Below are 8,669 nucleotides of genomic sequence, written 5' to 3'. Positions count from 1 at the left end.
GCTCTTGGAGCGGGAATCGCCTTAAATACTCTGTCACACCATTACGGGCGCTTGTTCAAGTTGTAGCTTTGGACACTATTGCTTCATATCTTGAATGTATGATCCTTTAGTGTATCTATCGTGACTCCTTGATGTAAGATAATGACAGTAGCTCTTGTTAATCCTAGAATTGGATTAACATTTCTTTACTTCCATCTCCCCTCTTTCTCCCTCACACGATTTCTCTTCATGTCTTCGTCAAGCTCCCAATCCCTCAGTCTCCATCACCCTCCTCAACGCTTTGATGCCAAGCACCTGCCATCTTTTAGGCATCACCTTAAGCGTGGGAAGTTGGAACGATAGATTTAGCATCCTGAATCCTGATCCAGGGTGTAGCTTTATCATTGCACTTCCCCGAGGGCTAGAAGCCTAGAGGCTAGAACATGTTCTCTTTTTCTTGTCAAAGGACACGTGGCTCTCTATTTCTCGACGTGGCCACGGTTGCAGAGTCGAATCAAGGCAGTTGTGTTTCACGCGGAAAACGGGGCCCAGGAGAATTGAGGAGCTCGCGCGCAGCATAGAGAAGCCCACGTCGCTGTCTGGATGAATGGACAGTGGGCGGCACGGCAACGGGGTTCTTTACGTTTTCTTCTTCACAAGAGCCAGCTGGGCTCCAAAACAAAACGCAGAGAGTGCCGTGGCTAGCTGGCCCGGCCAGACCAGCCAGGTGAGTTTTTAACAACCACACGATTTGCAATAATTTCAACGACGTTAATTCCTTGAGCGACGTGAACACTGACGACGCAGCTCCTGCATAAAGCTTCATCAGTTGATCTTCTTGCTTAAATTATTTTCTCAATTTCAAAAAGAAGATCTTCAAACTTAAAGGTGATTTAGTAGATTAGTTATGATTTGACTCAAAAACCTGTATATTTTCAAGATTTAACTTGTAAACTTATGTGGTCATAAGTTTTTTTAATAAATATTTTCTATGAACCAGCTCTCTCTCCTGGAGGGTTGGTGTCCCAACTTCCAAGTGCGGTCTCATTTATTACACTCACATTTTCCTGTCTATCCTTTTGGTATCGATAAAATCAAGGCAGAGAGGCGCACATTACAGCACACGCGCACTGGAACTTAATTTAATCTGAACGACCTTAGCCTAGCTTGCGTGTTTCCACGCAGCTTCCTAATATCTTTTCCCCCTCTTTGTATCTGAACTTTCTTTCTTACCAGGGATCGAAGCTTTTGTTTATGCTTACTTTGTGTGTGCCCAAATTGATTGGCCAGCCAAAGCGCCTTGCATGCGATTCTTCTCTTTCTGTGGGCTGATCAGATTAGTCGGTCTTTTGCACCTGCGAAGCTTTGTTCGAATTGCCACCCTGTTTGTGGGCACCGCCAAAGCTACGCCGCCCTTACATGCCAGCTTTATATGCCACTTAAGCAAAGCGAAGTTCCAGTAGCATTCTTCTGCTACCAGTCTTCTCTTCTGATGCCATTAGTCTACTTTTTCGTCACAGTGTCCTCCGCTATAAAGGTCCGTCTTTAGCAAAACAAACGCAGCTAGCGCTGATCAGCCGTTGCAATTCATCTCTTTCTTCTTTGTCTGTCAGTTTGCTTTAGCGTACCACCACTCCATTGCTTTAGTCAGAAGGCCTTTGGAGTGCTCTTGATCTGCCTTTCTTCAGCCAAGATGAGAGGCGGGGCTGTTGCACTAGCTTGTATAGTTTTCCTTGTCTTGCAAACGCTTAAAACCACACACGCTCAGGGTAGCTGGGAACTGCTAGTGCAGAACGCAGGGATTGCATCAATGCACACTGCTGTGACCCACTATGGCAACGTGGTCTTCTTGGACAGGACCGACATAGGTCCCTCTCAAATCAACCTCACCAACGGTGTGTGCAGAGACAACCCCAACGACCTCACCCTTACCCACGACTGCACAGCCCACTCTGTTCTCTTCACACCGGGCCCCAACTCCATCCGCCCTCTCTTCATTTATACCGACACATGGTGCTCCTCCGGCCAGTTCTTCCCCGACGGCACCCTCGTCCAGACCGGCGGCGACAACGATGGTCTCATGAAGGTGCGCCGTTTCACACCTTGCCCTAGCGACGGGTCTTGCGATTGGGTGGAGGCCACGGACGTTTCCCTTCAAGACGGCCGCTGGTATGCCACCAACCAGCTTTTGCCAGACGGCCGCCAGATCGTCATCGGAGGACGCAGTGTGTTCACGTACGAGTTCATCCCTCCCAATGGCTCGTCCAAGACGTTCCTCCCCTTCTTGAATCAGACGGACGATGCCCAGAACGACAACTACTACCCTTTCGTCCACCTTCTGCCGGACGGAAACCTCTACATCTTTGCTAACAGAGACTCGATCGTCTACAACTACCAAACAAGCACAGTGGTGAAGACCTTCCCAACCATCCCGGGCGAGCCTCGCAATTATCCGTCGGCCGGTTCTTCCGTTATGCTGCCACTGACATCGGGCGATAGCTTCGAGAGCGTGGAGGTTCTGGTGTGCGGCGGCGCGCAGCTCGACTGTTTTCTCTACCCTGCTCCTTTCCCCAACGCTTCTCAGACGTGTGGCAGGATTTCTGTCACCTCCGATAGCCCAGTGTGGGAGATGGAATATATGCCATTCCGGCGGGCGATGGGTGATATGGTGTTCGTTGCCTCTGGAGACGTGCTCATCGTCAACGGAGCTCAGAATGGCTGTCAAGGTTGGGGGAATGCCATCAATCCGACGCTGACCCCGGTACTGTATCAGCCGGACGCCGCTGCCGGAAGTCGTTTCGTCACCCAAGCTGCCACGACAATACCGAGGGTTTACCACTCCACGGCGAATCTGTTACCGGACGGCAGAGTGCTGGTCGCCGGCAGCAACACTCATCAATTCTACACATTCACGGGCGACTTCCCGACAGAGCTGAGGGTGGAGGTATTCTCTCCGTCGTATCTAGATGCAGCTAACGATGGAAACCGCCCCAGTATAACTTCTGCTCCGACGAATATAGTGTACGGCCAGCCATTCAGTTTGACGGTGGCAGTCACCACGACACCGTCGGCGAACTTTGGCATCAGTCTAATGAGTTCCCCATTCACTACTCACTCCTACTCGCAAGGCCTGCGCTTTCTCCGTCTGGAAGTGAGTGGGGAAACAAACACGGGAGGGACTTCCTATGTGGTCAATGCAACGGCCCCTCCGAGCCCGAATGTAGCTCCCCCTGCCTACTACATGCTGTTTGTGGAGAACCAAGGCATTCCCAGCACTGCTTCATGGGTACAAATGACCTTCTCTTGAGCTTAGTTTCTTCAATTAACACAGGAAAGCTCGTAGTCTAATTTTGGTCGCAGGGTATTTTAACGTTCCTCATTGATTCATTCATCCTATATAATAAAAAGATCCCTCATTTCCTGCCCCGCCGTCAACACCTCATTGTACATAATCAGCCCGACTATGGCGGGAAACCCTAAACCTATTAGAGGCTGGGCGATTCCTCCTTTCACACTCGACCGTCCGGCCACACTAGTATGGTGCAAGTTGCAACTTGTTTACGCCTTTTTTATTCGCACATAAATGAATGGTTGATGTTAACAACTCCATGAGTGGTCGTCGTGAAGATATTCTTAATTAGCCTAAAAAAATAGTTTTTTCTTCCTGATGAAAACGTTCTTTTGGTTCTCTTTCGAAGACTTTCGCGGATGCCTTACCGTCTTGCAAAGTAAAGGCGTTTCTCAAATTTTATTTGTGAATTAAAAGAAACCGTGTAGTGGGCGAACAGGGAATATGGACAACGGCCTCAATGTTCCCATCATGCCATGCCCTACAGGCTACCCTTTCCCTCTAGCGCCCATCAGAAATGTAATTGCGTGGAAACTTGAGATACGTCCATAGGGAGCCTAAAAAAAAACCAAGTAGTGTTTCAATTGATGGGTCCTTCCCAAAAAAGAAATAATCTTTTCAGTCGGTCAAATTAAAGGGGAGGGGATGCTCAAAAGTAAAGAGCAGATACAAGTATGGATTGTAACTAATGTTATATATGTCAAAAGGTAATGTCATTCTAGTTAAAAATAGTTGGGTTTTTATTTCAAATGAGAAAAATGCACACTACAAATGGGTTTGTTTCAGCATTCGGCCAAATTATTCAGAAAACAGTCATTCTAGTCCATGACCATGAAAAGTGAGCGTCTTCCACTTTTCAAAATGTCTTTCCTCCTCTCTCCACTTCCGTTTTGATAGAAGGAAGAAGTTCAGTCTTGAAGGAAAAATGAACTTTCTAAAGTTTTGGGAAAAGCTCTTTGTATGTACGTATACATGCTTGTTTTTGTGTGTGGGTGTGTGTGCGCGCGCGTGAGAAAGAATCAAGTTTTCCCCGTATATTTTAACTATTCCAGGGGGGTGTGAGGTAAGAATCTTTAGAAAAGAAGCTCAATATATCCCCTACATTGTCTCTCGCTTATCTTACTGGAAAGAAATCTTATTGCATAAGAAAACGATAGTTTTGCCATTTGTAAAATGGACCTAAATGTTTGCGAACCCTTGTTCCTGTTGTCCCTCAATGGAAATAGACTTTTGAGATGTGGCTTTTATTTCGTCTATGGATTCATTTCTCATTTGCCAAGAACAAAGCTTAATAAGAGAATGTCGGAATTCAATGCTTCACCCTTGTTATCAGGATTATGTAGGTGTTGATTAGCTCCATTTTGTAAGCTCCTTCATAAGGAGAAGTAAGCTTTGTGTATTTCTCCCTTCCTCTCTTTGTCTCATTCATTGAAAAAGAATACATTTCTCATTCATTGAAAAAGAATACAGTACACATTCTTATTACATAACCCATGGAAAAATATTTCTTGTAAAATATATGGGGGACCTTATAAAATAACAGTTGAGCTAAAAATAGACACATGAACTTCTCTGTCTTTGAAGACGGTACGAGTGATAAGAGCAAAAATGGTTCATAGTGGTGCTTTTTCACCACTTCGAACACATAAATATATTTATGGGACTCGAATGCCACAAAGGTTCAAGGAGAGCGAAGCAAGACTTAGAGGGTTAAGGTGATCTTATTGGAATGGCAAATCTATGGAGGTTCAAAGTTAACAACTAATGCTATAATGACCTAATTAATATCTAATTAAGAAGCTAATTAAGTAATCAATTAATCACACAATGGAAGCATGAGATGGACACAAGAACCACACTTTGCATTAGACTTGAGGCTTTGAGCTATGGCCCCCTTCTTTCTCTCTACTTGCTAACTAGGACACTCTTCCTCTAGCTTTTAAAAGGCATCTCTAGGTTCTCTCTATTTCATGTGGATATCGCTTCCTTGATTTGTTCCCTATTGAGAGGGTGTTGCTATTTTTGGACGAGTCTCCTACAAGCTTTAGTGCCTCTTCTCTCTCTGTGATCCACCTCGCAGGTTGATTGCAGTGTTCAATCAATTGAGAGTTCTCTTTTCTTTTCAATATTGCCTACACCTCATAGCACCTATGCTCTGATACCATGTTGGAATGGTGGATCTATGGAGGTTCAAAGTTAACAACTAATGCCATAATGATTTAATTAGGATGCTAATTAAGTAATTAATTAATCACACAATGGAAGCATGAGATGGACACAAGAACCACACTTTGCATTAGACTTGAGGCTCTTACATAGCCAAGAGTGGGTACATCCTATGAGGCTAGGTTTATTCCTTAATTATCTTCATGATTCCTCTCAATCCCTTTTCCTAGATTCACTCAATCAGCCCATGTGGCTCTCTATGACATCATTGCTTACATCATGCTAGGAATATATCCCTTAGAATTTGGTATTTACCCTTTTACTCCTCTTCTTACATTTACACTCACAATAACTGAACCTTTAAGGTGCAGACTATTATTTTGCTCCCCCTAGATGTGGACATGTCACTTGGATGTTCCAACAACCTTTTTAAGCTTGCTAAATCACGGAACAAAATGACCTCTCAAGATATTCATAGTTAATCTTTAGGGAATGCCATGTGCCTCCACCCCCTCTTTGTAAGCACGGGAGAGTTTGACTGCATGAATGGGCACCACAATGGGAATGAAGCACAACGGAAATTTCCATAACAAAGCCAACATATCACAAAGGCTTTCTTTGTGTGCTCTTCTTGCCAAACATCATTGCCTTTATTAGGCATCCTTCCAATACTTGTCACAACCCATGTGCCATTTGTGTGTGTGTGGTCGATCAAGGACCATGATGCGAAGGAAGCACAACCAATTTCACCACCACATAGCTAGCTTATCTCAAAGGCTTTATTCATGTGCTTTAGTGGCAATTGAAGGTTCAAATAAATGAAGCACAACTATGGAAATAAAACACATCCATCCAAGAGGTGTAGCTCAAGTGGTAGGACTCTTATTCACGAGGTCTTGGGTTGAAATCGAGGTCTTGGGTTGAAATCCCCTTGAGTACACTTGAGGACACCTTAAGCTTGGGGTGTATTTGCATGTAGGTGGGCACATTGGTCTCACCCTTCACACACCCCGACGATCGGTCTATGCTCGTGCGATCATGCAATTTCCCACCAGTTCTTCTCAGCATTCCTGGTGATAGTGGTGTGCAATGCCAACCTGCAAGCTCAAGCTCTAGATTAGTGGTTGTTGGATCTCAAACCATGACACGTGGCACCTAGTTTTAGTTGTGCATGGTGTTCCCTCCTTTCGACCGAGCTACTAACTTGTTTGGTTCATCTCGAGGCTTGTCCACTGCCTTAAATGTGGCCAATATTTGGAAGGCTGGTATCCCCTTGTGGTTCTCGAGTGTGTGTGTGTGGTTAGTACTAAAGGGAGGGTACTGAATGAATTGTCGCAATAGGAGTGTGTGAAATCCCGGTGTGCAAATAGATAAGAGAGTGGGGGAAGGACCCACTCATCTAAATGGAAAAAACAAGAAAAAATAAAACATATCCAATTTTACCACTCCATAGCCAACTTATGTCAAAGTCTTTGTTTGCTTGCAACATCCTCCTCATTATCGAGAAATGTGGGTAGCATTGGAAAAATGCTTATGCATGTATGCTTGAACATTTATGTGCAATTACCATAAGTTTCACTAGAAAAAGCATGTGAATTTGCCTCAAATTTCAAACTTGCAGTAGCCCTCCAATTTGAAGGGCAACTTTAAAATTTCATTTGAGCGGCTCATGTTAAAGCTCCATTTCTATTTGAAGAGGGTGGAAGGGCGTACTACTATTAAAAAAAGAAAAAGAAAACTTAGACTTTATTTAAAGCACAATTTGCTTCTACCCTTCTTCCTAAGAATAAACTCCCAATGCCAATGTCCATAAGAAGGGTCATATAAATTTACCCTTCAGTAGATTAATAGATATCAGCAATCAACTTTCTTCGATATTGAGGGCAGAAACAAAAGTACGAAAGAAAAAAATGTAAAAAATCTTAGACGGAGACTTTCGAGGGACATAAAGAGTCACATGTATGATACTGCAAGGTGTGGAGAGACTATTTGTTTTCTTTCCAAGAGACAGACCAGATCTGTCACCTGTGCATGGACATGGCCGCCAAGGATATGACCTTCTCTCTTGCGTAGGAAGAATCTATGCACAACTCAATGTCACAACACAGCAAGGGGCAGCTAACAACAAGTACAGGTTGCACGCATGGAGGGACCTTGGAAAACACGCAGGCAAAGGCAGCTTAGGCAAGGGAGCCAGTCTGTTCCAGATTCCAACGACCACCAGAAAGGACTGTCAATCGTCCACTTGCATTGCTATATTTTTTTTTAAAAAGGAAAAAAATTTCATCTCGGGGGCTATGGAGGGGGTATGGTGCCCGCGCCACAGTGCTCCTCATGTGGTCACTGCTGGGAGATACGCGCCACGCGATGTCGTTTCTCGATACTCACCCTGTGGGCTACACATGTTTACGGCCTGTGGAGTGTTAAAAAATTAGGTTGAAGTTGAAGCCGGAGCAAAGAAAAGCGTTAACAGCTAAGACCTTGGCTCAAAATATATGAATGAGAGCAGCAAAAGGCTGCTACCGACGGCACGACAACCGCTCTTGAAAATTGAGAAATCTCTCTCTCTCTCTCTCTCTCTCTAAAACTTAGAGCGTATCACTCCCACATGGTAGAGCATTAATCAAACTCACCCCACATGGCCGAGCACACACCTTATGCTCTAAAAATTGTGAAATAATTTATAAAAGAAAATCTTGAAATTTGAAGGTTTTTGTTCTATAATTGAGGTATTTGTAACTTTCAGTTTTCAATTTGAAGGTATTTCTCAAAATATGCAGGTACAAACTACACTAAACTCGGGTTTTTTTTCAACAGTGATGTGAGTCCATTCAAACTCACACCCGATACATAGTAGAGCTGAAAAGCTCTACCCTTAAGGCTACTTCTCTTCACTTTTGATTCAATGCTCGGATTCTACAAAGATAGGTTTGCTTTAACCTAGAGCCTATTTCCAAATTTCTTTTCAAAATAATGGGAGGAGGAGAAGAACTTTCTCAAAAATTTTGAGTTTTAGTCATAATCTAGCCAAAGGACGAAGGAAATGCTTGTTCGAAATTATTATAATTTCATCTTTAACCTATGATAAAAATCATTTATGTAAATGAATACAAAGCCTCTTTCAAACTCAAATTCTTATGCATGGACTCTCAAGTGATGGTCACTCCTCAAATGG

General features: G+C 43.9%; 1 pseudogene across 1 annotated transcript; it reads left to right on the top strand.

Moving 5' to 3' along the window:
* The first annotated feature begins 938 nt into the window (after positions 1-938).
* On the top strand, positions 939-3,583 carry LOC147637279 (aldehyde oxidase GLOX pseudogene; annotated as a pseudogene). Its single transcript, XR_015266371.1, has one exon. The product of XR_015266371.1 is annotated as an aldehyde oxidase GLOX pseudogene (transcript).
* Positions 3,584-8,669: the final 5,086 nt, after the last annotated feature.

The sequence above is a fragment of the Cibotium barometz genome, chromosome 7 (genome assembly GCF_041138505.1).
Source record: "Cibotium barometz isolate CiBa-2024 chromosome 7, ASM4113850v1, whole genome shotgun sequence".
Lineage (NCBI taxonomy): Eukaryota > Viridiplantae > Streptophyta > Polypodiopsida > Cyatheales > Cibotiaceae > Cibotium > Cibotium barometz.
Note: the sequence above shows the minus strand (reverse complement) of the source record. Positions and strands in the feature narration are given on the sequence as shown.